This window comes from Clinocottus analis, unplaced genomic scaffold (assembly GCF_023055335.1).
Source record: "Clinocottus analis isolate CAN_PGR_092001 unplaced genomic scaffold, fCliAna1.0.p SCAF_1, whole genome shotgun sequence".
In the NCBI taxonomy this organism is placed as follows: domain Eukaryota; kingdom Metazoa; phylum Chordata; class Actinopteri; order Perciformes; family Cottidae; genus Clinocottus; species Clinocottus analis.
The window spans coordinates 16,716,100-16,733,976 of NW_027175820.1; positions in this window are offsets into that span (position 1 = coordinate 16,716,100).

Below are 17,877 nucleotides of genomic sequence, written 5' to 3' on the forward strand. Positions count from 1 at the left end.
AAAAAAAAGGTGTGTTCTGCGCTTTTTAGGAGGCTATTGTGGACAATTAAACTGGGGTGATATTGGAAGTCCAAATTCATGATTTACAGTGGTGGAAGTGAGCTGGTTGTCCTTGGATTGCACACTGATCTGTCAGCAACGTTGGCATGTGACTGATTGGGACTTAATTCGTGGCAGATTTTCTCTGTCTTCCTCTTTTTGTCTCAGTCGTCATCTCCTTTTTCCCCACAGCCCTCCCGCATGAAGACATGTCCTCTGCACACGTCTGTTTTTAACATGTGGATTACGTGTGCTGGATGTGTACAAACTTCAGGAAGACAACATAAACAGGATGTGACGTATATTGAAATGTGCGTACGATTTAGGACTGGACCTGAAATGTCTGCGTTGTATACGTCCACACATGTCTATACTTTTGCAAATACGCACTCTTTCTCACACACGTGTTTCATGTGCTCGACTGTTGTTCACATTGAGCACAAGCAGGCAAGATCAGACAATGCTGTTGAGTGTGGACTGAAGCTGAGATGGAAGAGCGCCACTCAGAGGTTCCTGTTTAAGATGTGTGTCGGTTGTTATAGTTCAGGTTTCGCATAATGTCTTAGGCCTTAATTTTCATTTCTATTATCCACATATAAAGGTTATTTGATATGAAACTACAGTACTTTAATTTGCATCGTTCCTTTTAGGCCCCATGTTTTCATTTCCAGCTAGCACGATGAGCTCACATGCATTCTCCTCCTCCTGCCTTTCACTTTTCATATCTCATCTTTCACCTTATTGATCGCTCTACTTTTTCCGTATGTCACCCTCTCTGTCTCCCTCTCCCTCTGTCCTGCTGTAGAGAGAGAGGGGCTGGGGTGAGCAGTGCGCTAAAAGTTAAAATCTGCAAATAATTACTTTCCAAATGTTTTCCTGGTGGACTATGGAAGGAATGAACAGAACATGCATAATGAATGAATATTCTGTATCTTAAAGAAAACCTTATTTAACCCCTCTTTGCTTTTCACTTACACTTTAGTGTAGAACTGCTTTTTTTTTCTTTTGGTTGTAATGTGGTTATAAAAGGGGAAGATGAACGTGGAAAATTCTATATTTTTGTTTCCATTGTTTTACTTTATGCTTCCCCTTTCCAACTATTTCTTTTACTGAGAAAGAATAAACTGGATTAGACAAAGTGTGAACATCTCGAGTGTGCTTATTGACATGATGGATGAAAAGATGAAGGATTGTTTGTGAGAAAACAAGAGTTAAATCTCGGGTTGGAAGCTGCAGTCTCACTCCGCGAGAGGAAATTTAAGAGTGGGATGAGCTTATATCCACATTTTCTGCATTTGCAATGCATGTAAGTTGAGGTTTATAAAGAGTTGAAGCCTTCTTGCAACATGTTGCTGGCTCCCTGCAATGTCTTAACATCCTGCCAATTCCTTTTAAAATGATGTAAACGATGGTTTTATGCTCACTGAGGGTTTCTATGAACCTACTTCGCATTCACTGGACATATCTGTTTGCGTGTGAACATGTGTGCTCGCTCATGGAGAATTTTGACGAGAGGCGCTTCTGACGCCAGCAATGAGCCCTGTGGGCCGGCTGCACTAATTGATGTTGTGGGAAAGAAAACATGTGGGCACGATCAAAAAGCATCTTCAAACGTTTGAAGATGCTTTTTGATCGTGGCCTGAGTCTAATTTCTCACCCTCCTCCTAAACTGTGCCAAAACTCAGGAAGTTGGCACCTAAATGGGAAGTTTCACCTTTGTCAAGGTGGTTGGAAGTTGTGTCCTTATGTAATTCTCATTTTCTATCCGTGTCAATCTTTCTTTTAAAGTTTCCCAGCCTCGGTGTTGGACCCGTATTTCACATGCAGACAGTATCCCAGGAGATCTCAAAGACTGGTGGATTGATATTTGTTTGGTACATTTTTTACTTGAAATTTCTATGATCAATTTGGAGCTCCCTAAATGCTCTTTATTTGTACAAAAGTGTGCCATATGTTGACTTCCAGAACTTGTCTCAATGCTGATATTTCTTTCTGACCCGACTCCCAATTATTGCGAAAGAAGTAGATATGGACCTGCTTGTTATTTTTTTTTAATTTGGCTGGAATACATTGGGGTTTTGTGTAATCTTAAACCCTCTAGCTTTTTTCAAACCCTCTTTTTGTTTTGGTTGTCAGAGTCTGCACTCTCTTGTGTTTTATGTTGTCTTGACTATAGCCTGACACACAGGATGAAGCACAGTGCCACGATTGGGTTGGAACAAGAAGCATGCTTGCTCCAGGCTGTCTAGTTTTAGAGCAGGATTTGGGGATAAGATGCTGTGGCCAGTGGTAAGTAATCTCCTTACAGCTCAACCAACAAGGACGCCTGCCATGCTTACTGCCTTGATTGACTAACATTAGTTATATCCACCATCCTTCTGTTGGATTTGGCTTTTTTAAACACTTTGTCCATCTTGCTAATCCAAATGTAACTTCAGGTCTCCACTGCTGAAACCAGTATTTTGTGAGTGAAGACGAGTGAGAAAAGTACTAGTGTTTCAGTTCTTACTTCAAAAAGAAGGCACCAGTTTGAATCCTACTTAGTGAGAGAGTGATCTCAAGATATTCAGTCGATGCAATGCGAGGTAACAGCGTCCAGAGTAATCACAGGATCAGTTTCACTGTCTCGTGTTCAGCGTCTTATTTCCAGGCAGTGCTAATTTTACTCTGTAATAGTGAAGTCGCTTATTAGTCTTAGTAAATTAGTTGCACACTGTCTGTAATTGCATGTCTGTAATTACGTTCATTATATCCACTTCAACTCTGATGATGTTTCTTCCTCATTTATTATGCAAATAAGCGACACAAACAAGGGAAATCAGGTCTTCATAACAGAGCATATTGAGTAAAATAATACTATGCTTTAAATGTGTCTAATAGGAATAGTAAAAGGCTGTTTACGTTTTACTTAATTGATTCATGAGTTAGTTACAAAGCAGCTGAAAATAAATCATGAAATTATAAGACAACATAGAGGTTTAAATTCCTGCTTAAATGACACCAAACCCACAACTTTTTTCTTTCGTCTCGCAGCTCTCATCGGCGTGTTCAGGTGCAGTCGGCAGATGTTTTTTGGCCTGATGCTGTAAACCGATTGTTCGCTAACTGCCCAGCCGACACAGTTATGTTGAACATAGTGGAGCATTTAGAAGCATCGGTGCCGACCAATTTCCTTCCAAGCTCAAAGAGAGTGAATATTGGACTTACATTCATCAAGTATCCTGAATCACAATTCCAAATTAATGTTAATCTTCTTTTTTTGTATGAGTTGAATGTGTAATTCGCCACTATTTGCTTTAATAAGTTTACCATGAAGGTGTTTACGTTTTGTTTTTTTTGCTGCCTAGAGTGGATACAAATGTCTCATTTAAACTTTGCACACAGAAAACTCTCGTAAAGATAATTTGTATTCTAACTATATCATGAAATAATCACTTTGAAAAGCATTCATCGCCATGCATTCCTGCAGATGTTACCGTGGATGCCCACCTACTGTTGGCATGCATTATATGATGATGATTTTCTCAAAAGCATAGCTAATGACTCAGCACCATTCATTACCATTTTTAACCACCACAAACTGACACGATGCTGCAGGAACCTCAAACAGGCATGCTGCTGACATTTGGTCAGGTTTAAGAGGAAATTAACATCACGGTGGAAGATCTAATCTCAGTGCAGCCATTACTGTCAGTCTGACATTTTTTCCCATGTGACCTTTAAGGAGGGCGCTGACTGTACACTTCTCTTCAATTTTAGAAAGACTTTAACAGAGTGAGCTAAACCAGTTGAAAGGGTGAGACTATAATGAGGAATTACTGACAAACGGGGACGTCTGTATTACAGTGTGATCTATATGACGCATGGAGAGAAGGCTAGAGGTTTCCAATTGCAAAAGGATGAGCTCAGTTTCACAAAGCTTTATTGATCATAAGCGTTAATGACTGTGTGTATATTATATACACAGCCGTAAACGCTTAAGACAAAATTGACACAAAATCAAAGCAGAAAATTATACACAGTTTTTCTGCTGTTCAATCTTATACACCGTATAATTTTCTTCTTTGATTTTGTGTCAATTTTGCAATTAAACTGTTAAGTATAGAAGCAGGGGCGTATGATATCATCAGCCTGTATTTACCTGATTCATTGACCTGCTTCACACATTATAGCTTAAGGAAAGCTAAACAATCCCCACAGTCAATAACATTCAACACAACCCTGCTAAAATAATCACAAAACTCTGTGCTGGTTGCAGATATCTAGAAGGCCTTCTGTCCAACCCTTAATGTTTTTCTGCTGTTCAATCTTGCACATAGTAATATTGATTTCACATTAGACCACTGTGAGGTAAAGCTATAGGATAAACAACATACTGTCATGTTTTAATTACTTGCACAAAAAGGGAGAATCATCAACAGCAGCATTTTTTGTTTGGATGTGTTTGCATTGCATTTTATAATTTATTTTTGCAACACTCACTCTTTGTCTATTTCTCATTCCACAACAAGGCCCAAACCAACAATAGCGTCTCATTTCCCCCCAAATAGCAGTTTCCTTATTAATGTGTAGTTATCGTTTACTGTGTGCCAATGTAAAGCCTCCATTTTTTTGGCTGTCTGGGTGGCTGCCACTATTGATTTCCTGTTTCTCAATTCTCTAAACGGAAGCCAAACTGTGCAGCTTGTATGGATCTCTCTCTCTTTCTTGCTGCCTCTCTCTTCCCCTGACTTTCTCACCTTCGTCTTTCAAAGCCGTATCTCTCAACAGTCCTCTCTTAGCTTTCCGCTCTTTCTTACTTATTGGTGTAATGTTCTGCTCTACTTCTGCAGCCAGTAGCGTATCCATGCATGGTCTGTTCCCGAGACCCAGAGGTTAAAAAATGTGAATCCAGTTTGGACCAAAGAAGCAGCTTTGACAGTTGCAGCATAACAAGCAACAAAACATACTGTGTTGGTTCAGTGGATTTGAACAACCACATTGGCTTTTTGGGGGAAAAATATCCCATTTTGTCAACTTTTTAAAATTGGTAGCTGTAATGCATCACTGTAAGTAGTGAGTGCCATGTATTGTTCTGTAAATACTACATGTGCTTCAGTGTTTCCGTGCAATGAAATTGATACAATAGCATGCAAAATCTTAATTACATTTGAATAACACTACTCGACAACAAATAAAAACACGACAGTCGGGACCAGGAGGGGGGCAATGGCGAAGCTATGACTGTGGTTAGGTCATCCGATCCTATGATTTGGCATGAGACTTGGTATTTTTATCAGAAACTCTGCGTTGCAGACTTGGGGTGTGGAGTTTAAAGGGTATGCACATTTACCAGGCAGGGACGGTCGAACAGAATATGCCATGAAGTAGCATTTTGGTAATAAAGCATTACGTCCAACATTATCAGTCATAAGACATTTTATGGGATGTTACACGTTACACCGAGTCTTATGGACATCAGTGTACTTTCTGATGCAGTAATGGATGAAGAAGTTGATGTGCAAAGGTCATTCTCTGCTTCCAGCAAAGTAAGTCCGGGTTAGGTTGAATCCAGTGAACACATTTTTCTTTCAGGCTCTTACAAGGACCGGACACAACTAATGCTGTTTGTTGGTCCCAACGCCACAGTCCACATTCATAACCTTGGGCGAGCATGACAGACATTCAAAGAGAAAGTGCACAAGTACAGCCTTTTACAGCCATGCTAAAAAACATCACCACCTGACTGAAACACTGTCAGTCTGCAGCCCACAGAGCCCACAATCGTGGATGTCTCAAAAATAACATCGGAAAATACAATAATGAATGCCAATGAATGGAAAAGTGTTTCTCACTGCAACTCGTGTTCTATCTAAATCTGCTTTCGCTCATATTTTTACAGCCAAATGGAATTGATTTTGATAAGGACATGTGCATGTGTAAATTTTGACAATCGTCCCTTTCTTTGTTTATTGAAACAACAAAAAGTGTCTAATTGTTTAAACAATGGATAGCAGTTTGCTTTTGATCAAGCAGGTTATGTTTCAAGAAGGAAAAAAAAGCAAATAGAGGCAGTATTTGTCAACGGCAAGGCTTTAAGGTGTATTCTATTGAGACATCAAAATGTGCAACAAAGAATGTGTTACAAAGATTAAAATGATTTATGCATGTATCTTTATTACATTATTAATTTGTGCATTATAAAATTTTACCAACTTTTGCTTTTACTATTACTTTGTATGGAGGTGTGAGCTTCCGTCTTTGATCTATTTTGCAATTCATAAGCTGGAACAGTGGACTAAGAGTAATCATTTGTTAGTATTGCGTTTTGGATCATATAGCAATACGATTTTGCTGCACACTTTGCTGCACCCTGGCCAGATATGGTCGCCTATATCTATATATTATTATTTTTCAAGAAAGCATGCTGTTTTTTTCAGCTTTGGGTACTACGTCTATCCAGATGAGTCACAATCCCTCATTAGCACCTGAGCAGAGGAGCTGCTGGAAGAACATATTAGATTTTTTTTACTTTTAAAGTGCTAAAAACTCTTCCCTCAAGATTGTTCAACTGTACTTACAGACATGCAAAAGAGATATGTTCTCTATATTGGATCTAATCTGAACTGCCATATAGTTTGTTCAAATATCAGCACTAAGTGACACCATTCGCATATTGGATTGTGACATCTTCTGTCTGCAAGTGTTCCTCTGGTAGCCATTGAACATCCACTGACGCTGAACATAAACTGTAATTTGGCATTGTTCTACTGGTATGATTTTATTAAAGTGATTTTTCATTTTCCGTGATCATCCCTGTCTGTGTCACACTTCATGTGCTTGTGGAAACACATCAAACCAGAGACATTTCATTTTTCATTAACTTAGCTTTTGATTGCTTTACATTCAAGTCTCCCAAAGTGTATTGGTGTTTTTGTTCTCCCTAAACTGCACACATCTGGTGTGTGTGTTTATAAAATTGTTCTTAAAATACCTGCAGTTTGGATACTGTATGTCCTGAGTTACCCTACTGACTCTGATGGGGCTCAAGAAACATATCTTTCTTGATTTCTCTCAGAATGTTGGAGTATTGCATGCCTTCAAATGCTCCTCTCTTAGACTGTGTCTATACAGTCCTTTCTGACAGTGTTCCTGATCCATTCCCATAAATGTCAAGCACATAAAACTATAAAACTCACTGTTCTCTTTTTATCCTTTATTTCTGTTCTTTGAGCACACATTTCAAATTTGAATAATAATACTAGGAGAACTGACATAATTATCGCTCCCTGGCATTTTGTTGGTTCATATAAGTCACACACGTCCAAGCTGTGTATTTGAGCTGCGTGATCTATGACAGGGTAACAGCCGAGAGAAGGAAAATCCATTTACAAAAGAAGAACCTCTTGGGACTTAATGTTCTTGTTTGACATCAGCATGGCATTGCTGCTTTTACTACTTCTTGAGATCAAGGAAGTTACTCAAGAGCTGAATGAAATAAGTGTATAGACTCACACCTCACACCAGTATGCACACACACACACACACACACACACACACACACACACACACACACACACACACCATCACATCAACAGTCCTTTAGTATCAGCTTTATCTAAAATACATTTTACACCACATCACCTTTTACACACACACACACACACACACACACACACACACACACACACACACACACACACAGACACACACACATCCAGGGTTAGCTGTGGAAACCACATGCATGGTTTATCAATCAGAAGACAACTCGACAATCCATTTCCATCTCTCGCTCTCCAAAGTGGGAAACCAATCCAAGCAGAGGCCGATCTCCTGAAATGGGATCGCAGGTACCTCAGGATAAACCCCGTGGAGTGTGTGTGTGTGTGTCTATATGTCTCATTCTATACAAGTGCATCTGCTTGTCTATGTGTGGACTACTAAAGTGGTAAATGTCAGCCTGGGTGAGTTTTTTCAGTGATGTTAAGCCATCACTCTGTGGCCTCTGAAGGCTCTCTGTGATGCCTTTTTTGTGTTTCACTATGGCTGATCACACAAAACAGGTGTCAACATTGACCTATTTTTCTGCTATCAGCTGCCTGCACAAGAATGATTGAGGGTCATCATAAATAATAACAGGCTAGGAATTACACTGCTTTGCTGAGCAGGTAACATTTACGACCCTCAGCCATCGCCAAACCATAATAATGTGATTTGGCAAGAAGCCATTGGCAATCGTTTTCATTGCAGATTACACTCTGGGCTATTTTTTAAAGTCTGTGGATGGCCTAAATATAATGATTCAAACCTGCATAACTGTTGTTTTGTTTTCCCCCTAGGAGCAACATTAACAAGTAATAAGTGCAACTATAACGAGTTGATATGGCAATTAGTTACTTAGTTATATTCAGCAGCTATACCAATGGTTCAATGCGATATATCTCTGGAATGTTTGGACTGCATCATTACATTTTGTTTCATGAATATTGTGTGACTCCACCAATATTTTCCTACCACTGCACATGCTACCAAACTAATTTATGTTTCTGCTTCTGCAGCTCTGACAGCATGTTCCATCTCATCCAAACATAATTCATCAAGTTAGCATCTGGACACATTTGACTGAAAAAAAAGAAACGTTACTGATTAATACTATCATGACTCGTTTTTTATTTATGCCTAAAAATGCGATCATTGGCTCTTGAAATTTCTGGTATGTGCTGCCATTTGATACATTGTTATTATAAATCTGTTGATTAGACAGTGACAGTTATCTTTGAGTTGCCCTTTTGACTGGACGGTGATGCACACTGCACCGCCCACCTCCTCTAACAACCCTCAGACAAACTGCCTCAACCAAATCGTAGTCAAAGACAATCAATGAACACGGACTCACAGCTAATTTCAGTGCTATTCATCTTCAAGTAGCCTACAATCTAGCAGATTACTTCACCAAAGGAACCAAGTTAGACTGAGAAAAATATTAACTATGTAGACTCATTAACCACAACCTTATTATGGACTCCAGCATCCCTGGCTGCCTAAGGTTCCCCGTGTCCATTCTGACTATTACATTCTACTGATAGAGACGAACATTTTCTACTCTGCTGTAGAAAAGCGATCAGATAATGAGATGCTTTACTTACAGTAATACATACATCCTCAGAACAATTAATGATCAAAAAACTTAGTAGAGAAAACCCTCCAGTGCCCTGGAGACAGAAAGATGTATGGGTGCATTCAGAGTCAGAGAGAAAGCCATTTGATCAACACATGAAGCTGTGACTATTCTCCTCATTATCTGCCCATTTGTTAGTTTTTTCTTGTTGTGTTGCTATTATCATTTTATTCTCCTTTCTATTTTATTGTTCTGCTACACACTTCCGAACACAAAAATCTACAAGCGTGCACCTATAGAAGGTCTAATCATTATGAACTACAGTATGTAAATTGTATGTTATTGTTTGTGAACTTTCATACCAATAATGCTCGTTACAATAAAAGTGAAGAGAAGGAATAAGGATTGGGGGCTCAGCTCGTCAGTCAGTGACCCCTGACAGTGCAATCTCTCAGACCCCCTCCCACTTCCCTTCCCGATTCCATTACCCAAGCAGTGATAACATTTCCCAATGATACTCTGCACCATCGCATCTGCAAAAGGCGCAGACAGAACAAATAAATTCAATGTTCCAATGTTGTTAACTGTCTAATTTCTAATTGTTGTAATATCACATTACAGGCAGCGGGTGCTAACAATTTGCAGATGCTTGCGGTGTGTGTGTGGAGATGGGATTGAGTTCGGAGGAAGTGGGAAATCAAATTTATTTATCCAGCGCGTGTGTGTGTGTGTGTGTGTGTGTGTGTGTGTGTGTGTGTGTTTGTGTGTGCGTGTGTGCGTGCGTGCATGCGATAGAGATACAAGTCTTAAAAAAATTGACCTTACTTCAAGTAACTTGGAACTTAAAACATATGTGATTACAGGATGTGTGTGATTACATTAAACTATACACTTTCAAAGTCTCATAAACCTTTATCGATCCTGGAGAACCTACTGAGCGCACGTTCTTGCAGCTCGCCCATACATTAAAATGTAGTGTCTGCTGTTGACCACTGCAGCACTACCTTTCTAGTCGCTGCTCATGGGACAGACAGCTACACCATTTTAAAAGCTAATTCCAAGCAAACAAACAGTGTAGTGCCGACCAGGCGATGTCACATAATGCAGCTGTTACAGTTAATTTGACAACATTTTTCCATGAAGGAATTGTGCGTGAACAGAAAGCCGACTCACCAGTTAAATAACAGCGGGAAGAATGTTGGCAAACCTGTCTTTGTAATTTGATTGTTTATTAAGAGCTATGTATAGCTTTACTGCTTGAATTCCACACAGTTGAGAATTAACACACTGTCCACTGTATATTTTACATGCAACTCTTTACATACTACACATACTATAAGCTTTCTCTGTTATTACATTGTAAGTGCTTCATTGGTCTCAACCCGGAAAGGGACAACGGCCATCCAGGGGAAGCTGGTGTCCAGAAGAAGGCAGCAGCTGTGACTCCCCGTGAAGACACCCCAATAAAACACCTCCTGGACTTTAAATGGGGCTTGATGAAGCCCACAGCAGTTCTTTATATAGGAGGAAGGAGAGACTAAGGTATCCTGGTGTTTTTTTTCCTTTCAAGGTAACAAGTCTCAAAATTGTGTTGAATTCAGTTCATCAAGTCTCAAACATGCAGTTTCAGATTTCTTCTTCTACGCACTTTCTATTGAACTAATGACCATAACTAATGACAAGGTGACTGAACAGCATTCAGAGTTCTCGTCTAATTGTTTCGTACAAGAATGTAATTACTGAAAATGACTGAATATGTTTGATCCATTTGCTTTAATTAATGTATTTTGTATGGTGCATTTATTATTTGTATTTAGCAAAAATATATCACTGTAAAATTGTCCGTTATTGAATGTGTTTGACACTGCATTGGATTTAATAAAAGCTTATTATTTTCTGAGTCATTTCTATATTAGCAATTTTCATGAGTTTTATTTTGAAATCTAACATTTTTAAATCCTTTTGCTTCAAGCAGTGTTGTACTGTAAATATACATTATACAGTGCTTTGATAAATTGTATGCTAATTAACTGTTCATAGAACACTAAAATAACAGAATAATTCCTTTTTTATACAGCACTGTACTTTTATATTTTTACAGGATTAAGCAGTTGTTATAAATTACAGTTGGGTATGCTGTAGAATTACAGTTGAATACAGAAACCTGTAGCTGCCAGTTGTTTACTGTAACTTAACAGGGACATTTTTTACAGTGTAGTTTACCGGGTAGGGGCTGTTAATGGAATATTCTGCTTTGCCAATTACAAACAAAGGAGTACTTATTGGCGTGACCATAAGACATATAGATAAATACATGTATCCCGTAAGGAGGGCTTTGTGTGTCCAGCACACACATGCTAATAGGTGTGATATATATATATATATATATATATATATATATATATATATATATATATATATATATATATATATATATATATATATATATATATATAAAACAAAGAATTGATAGTCTAGTCTAGTCTAGGTTTATGCATTTTATTCTATTTCAGGTCTTGTACTATCTGGACCTTGAGTTTGAAACAAGGTTTGATTGATAGATTGATTTACAATACACAATCTTTATGCTCTTTAGCTGTAGTGCGGACAGAGTCCTCCCTGGTATGTTGACTCATTTATTGCAGTACAGTTTTATTTTCTGCTCCACAAACTTTTGCTGCATAGACCTCACAGCCGAACAGGACTCCTCCTCACCTGCCTGGAGTCAACTGGAGGAACAGTGGAACCAGCGTGTTTCAACGAAGTTACTTAAGTAAGCTGTGTCTCGGGGGTATTTCACCTCTGTGAGTAAAACTTTTTTTCCTGTGTATGACACAAACTTATAACACTAATTACATTACCGCTAGCAAAATACTGCCGTCAATTAAATCCATGCTCCACTTTCCAACCACAGTGCTAATGCCAAAGCACAGGACTAAAACCCTATTGGGAAATTACACTACATCCTATTAGTGTATTTCAACGATGGTTGTGACCGCAGTGACAGCACGTGTGTGTGCTTTTTTTTCTTCCAGGGGCAGATTGAGTGATTTGCGATCACCAGTCAAACGTCGTCTTGCATTACGTTTCATCCTCTCACTAACTTGGAATGTTTCCATTGTCAATGGTAGAGTAAAAAAGTCTATTAAACACTATTCGTTATTAATAGTAAAACTATTAATACTGCATAGTATGTTAAAAATCATTTATTCAACTGAGTAGGGTGGTGAAAATCGCCCAACGCATCATTGGTATTCCACTTCCTGCCATTGAAACCATCCACCTCCCGCGTTGCCTGCGGAGAGTGCTCAGCATCGCCAGGGACCCCGCTCACCCCAGCCACGGACTGTTTGCCCTCCTTCCCGCTAACTCCCCTTCCTCCATCACCACACAAACACCAGATACCTATATATATACACACACATAGAATGTAATCACCGAGAATGTAAATACCTGTTTACACTGTCAATACTGTCTATATCAATGTCATAATATCCACTGCACTGCACCTTAACTGCTTATTTTGCACTCTGGACAGATGCAAACTACATTTCGTTGTCACAGTACTTGTACTATGTGCAATGACAATAAAGTTGAATCTGAATCTGAATCTAAAAGAGGCATTATTAGATACATCTCCAACGTAACCTTGCTTAAATGTAGGCTAGTTAACGTCTTTCAAGGTTGAGCTTTCAATTCTAATAGAATGCTGGATAGTTTAATGAAAGCATTATATTTGAGTTGTTACATTTTGTAAGTCATGAACCAGAATGTATTTTACGAGTGTTTCTGAGTAGCTGGGTCTTGGGTGTGTGATGGCAGGTGTATTTGCTCAGGACCTCAAAGTTGTATCAAGCGTGAAGTTGTTTGTTGGGTTCTCCAGATAGCTTCAACACCACAGGCCGAGCCTTTGGTTTATTCTGAACAGGCATGTTTTAAACGGGCACTCCATTAGTTTTCCTAATTAAGTGTAAACTGTGACTTACTGATGAAAAGAAAAAGTCAGAAGAACACCAAAGTCGGTAGGATTCATCCTCTGGGGACTGTGAATGTTTGGGTACAATCCAATAATTGTCGCCAACAAACATATATTGTCATCCCTCCGGCAAAGACAAAGAAAACAAAACACTTAAAGTCATATACTGGGTACACTGGTTACAATCTCTCCAGCTTTGGTGTATTCCTCCCCAAAGAAGAATACACTTCTCTCTTGTGCCCTAACATTCGGATTTACTGCATCTATATTTGAAGAGAAATCGCACTGGTGATCCATTAAGCTTTATTTTATCATGCCTTCTTACTTTGTATTTTGTAACTGTGCATCTAAACACAAATCTCAATCAGAAAGCGAATTATATAGCTTTGCCATATATATATTATATAACAACCATCCAAAAGGAAATATTTAATCATGTAGAGACCTTCAGCCTGCTTGAGCCTGATATCAGTGCTTGAGCCTGATATGTGCTAATCAGCTATAAGAATAATAAGCATCAGCCATATAAATGCATAGGGTGTTCATATAGCTTTGTCACAGGTGACTTTTCTTTATAAAAACTTTTTTAGATGAACTTAACAGTTGGTGATCATTTTATTCCAGGTTTGTGATTAAAATGGATGCTGTTATTACTGATTCATGTACAGCAGACTTTTAGATCATTTATTTTGTCAGGAATAATATGTTAGAATAAGACTCACTCATATTAGTGACTTATAAGGTTGTTCTCTTTTGCATTCAAACCGAATATCAATGACACACTTTACAGAAAAGAACTTACAAAGCTGCTAAAGCAAATTTGATTTTTTTAAAAAAGAAGAAAGTTAAAACATAGAGGACACACAAGGTGCCCTAAATTAACATATGGCTACTCGTTGTGGCTTTTGCTACTAATTTTCTTACATTTACTCGGTGGCTTGTTTGGTCTCTGTGGTTACCATGAACGTGTTAGTGGAACAGGTCTAACTTGCAATTGTGTTTCCCTTCTGTAAATGATCTTGTTTTTAAGCACAGACATACTTCCTGCCTTCGCCAGAACAAATGTAGCCTTCATGGATGACTTGCGCATCCTATGAAGCCAGATTGCTTACAGTTCAAGTGAAGATAATAAAAGAGTTGTTTGGAAGTAACACTCTCCCAGCCAGCACACAATAGCTGCTGTCAGAATATGTGCATGGGTTAACAGTGTCCGAATCATTTACAGGTCAGAGAGGGGCAGAGAGAGACTATTAAAGTAAGCAACAACTTATTAAAAGCAACACCAGCTCCCACTGGAGTCCTCTCTCCTTCCCAGTACTAATTGGAGACAGAGATGTCACACTGTGATTGCTATTGGAGATTGAGACTCTCAGTCGATTCTCATCACTCTCCCATAGCTGATCAACGCCTGAATCGGAAGGTCTCATCTGGTGTGTGCTTATTCATTGTAGTGCTCAATTAACACATAGCTCTAAACTCCTGGGTGGGTTTAGATCTGCTGTATTCAAATGGGCTCTTTATGCCTCTGTTATATCCAGCCAGTCTCATCTTTGTTTTACACCTCTCTATCTTGCTTTCCAATAATTGCTCAGAGAATGTTTAATGGTGTAGTCTAAGGGGATTGTGTTTGTTTTTATACTTTTTAATTAAGTCAAACCCATTGTCCTAAAGCTGTGGGTAAACAAGCTATTAGCTGGCAAAGCATAAGACATATATTGCTATACTTGTTTTTGTTTTGTCAGGTCACAAAGAAAATGAAAAATAAAAAGCAGATGACTTTGAATGTTGAAGAATGTGCCTTAATAAACTTGAAAAACATATAATATGAATTAATGTAGGTAGGCTGCTCGCAGCACGACTCTCGGGACGGCCATCAGCTTCATTGTCAGGACCGGACTTCAGCGGCGCTGCGTTCAGTCACCAGGACTCAGCTTGCTGTTGATGGTCAGTAAATGCCTCCAAGCTGTTCATAAATCTGAATGTCTTGTTTTCTATTCCTAGTACTGTACATGCACTATTATGGAGAAGCTGAGCTTTGCTGAAGAGTAATAAGTGAAGTAATGCATTTACTTATTTTTTCAACTAAGTTGCTATCAAAAGCGTTCCTCAGGTACATGAAATGTAACGGATGGAAACTCCTATTGTGTGTACAAAAGGATATTTCTGGCATTACTGCAGACCCGTGTCTGTCTCATCCTCACATCACAAGACTACTAGAATACTTGATGAGCCAAATTCCCTGAGCAAGATTCAAGAACTAGATTGGAGCTCGAGTCTGTGAAAGTATGACAACCCCTGGGTTATAGTGTCAACTGGTTATGGAAAGATTAAAGCCGGTGCCTCTAACCTGCCTCACAACTACGGTCAAATCTCCTTAACCAATACCAAAGATGATGAGATAACTAATGGGAGACAAAATATACACAACCAAAGCTGACAGGGGAGATATGAGATTTGATTTGGTGCAGGCACAAAAAATAAAAATTGTTCTCCTCACTTGACTACAGTTTCTTTGCACGTTTCAGTGTATATTGCAGACAGGCCTGATATTTGAATTCATATTATTTCCTCAAAAAGGAGCTTTTTTCAAAATACATTCATGCCTAACAGACATTCTGGGCACACTGCCAGCTCCAGCGCAGACTATCTGGGAGATAACCCGTCTTTCTGTGAGGTAATTGACTGTGTGGATGACTATTGCAAGAATGCCATTGACTTGACTACCATCAATAGAGGCATTTTGCGGAAAGTATGTCTCCACTAGTAACCACAGACACAGACGGGGTGATGGCGACTCCACATCTAAGAGATCAGAATGCCAAATGACAGACTCTTTGTGGCAAATCATTATTTATTAATGCTGGAGTCACACAGACAGCACTTCATGTAGAAGCAGCCATGCTGCTTTGGCGGCATGATGGCTTTTCAGGCTGTGACTGAGTTGATACAGTAAGTGGTTCATCTGTGAGGTCAAAAGAGGAGTACTGACATGCCTGCTGATGATCTTCTGTATGCATTCTGCTTTGTGGACACTCTGCCCTGAAGCTAACTTATCTCAGGATCTGCTGGCTGGTTGGCCAGGCTTTGTGTAGCGTTGTGTAGATAGCTCCGTTGCACGAGGTTAAATGAATGGAAAATGCATAGCTAATCAGAATAATCAGTCTCAGAGAAGCAATTTGAGCTGAAGCTGATGCTTTTCTAAGAATATCTTTCATCGAGAACAAAACATCCATATGTGAAAGCTCTTTTGAGAGACCTACAATTCTGCATTCAACACTGTTTGTTGCTCTACAGTACATCCTTGGACCCTCCGCAAAGACAGAGCTGAGCCAGAAGGCAAAGGTCTTGATTTACAAGTTGATCTATAGCTTCAGACCCTCTCCTGTGATCATGAGCTTTGGGTAGTGATCCAAAGAATGAGATTGCTCATACAAGCGACCAAAATGAGTTTTCTCCTGACAGTAGCTGGGCTCACCCTTAGAGATATAATGAGCAGCTCAGACTTTCGTGGGGAGCTCGGAGTAGAGCTGCTGCTCCTTCCCGTTGAAATGAGCCAGCAGAGGTGGTTCAGGCATCTGATCAGGATGCCGAGACGTCTGTCTTGAGAGGTTTTCTGGGTTCTTCCAACTGGTAAGGGATCTCAGAGTAGACCAGGACACACTGAAGGGATTATAAAGCTCATCTAGCTTGGCAATGCCTTAAGATCCCCCCAGGAGATGCCGGACAATGTTGTTGGGGAGAAGGACTTGCTGCCACAGCAACCCTGCCCTGGATATGCAGATGGAATGAATGGATATACCAATAGGTCATAGATAACAATAAATGTTGTGATTACCAGTGGCTAATATAATCGAGCAGTGGTTCTCAAAAGGGGGTTCGTCGACCCCTTTGAGTATGTGAAGGCACTCCAGGGGGTACGTGAGCTTTCAAAAATGCGTTATTTAATAAATATTAAATACAATATAAGTGTAACTTTATAAAGATAATTGTATACACTCTGTTAAATCAGACACTGATTACACATTGCTTTATATTACATATTTTTTCAACCAAAATTGATTTTCCACTGGTTAAGGGGTATTTGGCTAAAAAATGATTTCACACCGGGTACATTACTGAAAAAAGGTTGAGAACCACTGCATTAGAGTTTTCTCAGTGGGATCTCTCTTTGTAATACTCACAATAATGCAGGATGAATGATCTAATGCTAAATGGGGGACTTCTTATGTAACTGCTATTGATGGTTTTCTTCATTGTCTACCGTGCGTCCAGAATGCAGGTCTTAGCTCTCCGTGTCAGAGGGGTGTGAGTAGTGAGTTGTCTCAACATACTGACATGATACACATGTAGATCCAGTGTGACTTATACTTTCCGAGGTGATCACTACCCAATGTTTTTTTATAAACCACTAAGAAATTATACTGAAGGACGCTTCTTATAACTTTAGAACATGCCTTTTTAGTTATTATTTATTATACTATTATTATGTATTATTCTAATGAATGACTACTAAAGTACCTCTGATAGTTCTGCTATATTAATTGTAATTCTGTACTAATAATGCTACCATGCCAAATGTCATGGGCAGTTGTGGCTTGATAACATCAATATACTGTAGCTTTTCTGTGAAGAACATAAATATAATTTTGGATTACATGTTATCATAATCATTTTTCTCAGAGTAAGGTTGCTATGACACTTTGCTTAGCTATTTTAAACTTCAGAAAGCTGGGAAAACATATTATGTTAACTTGATGAGGATGAC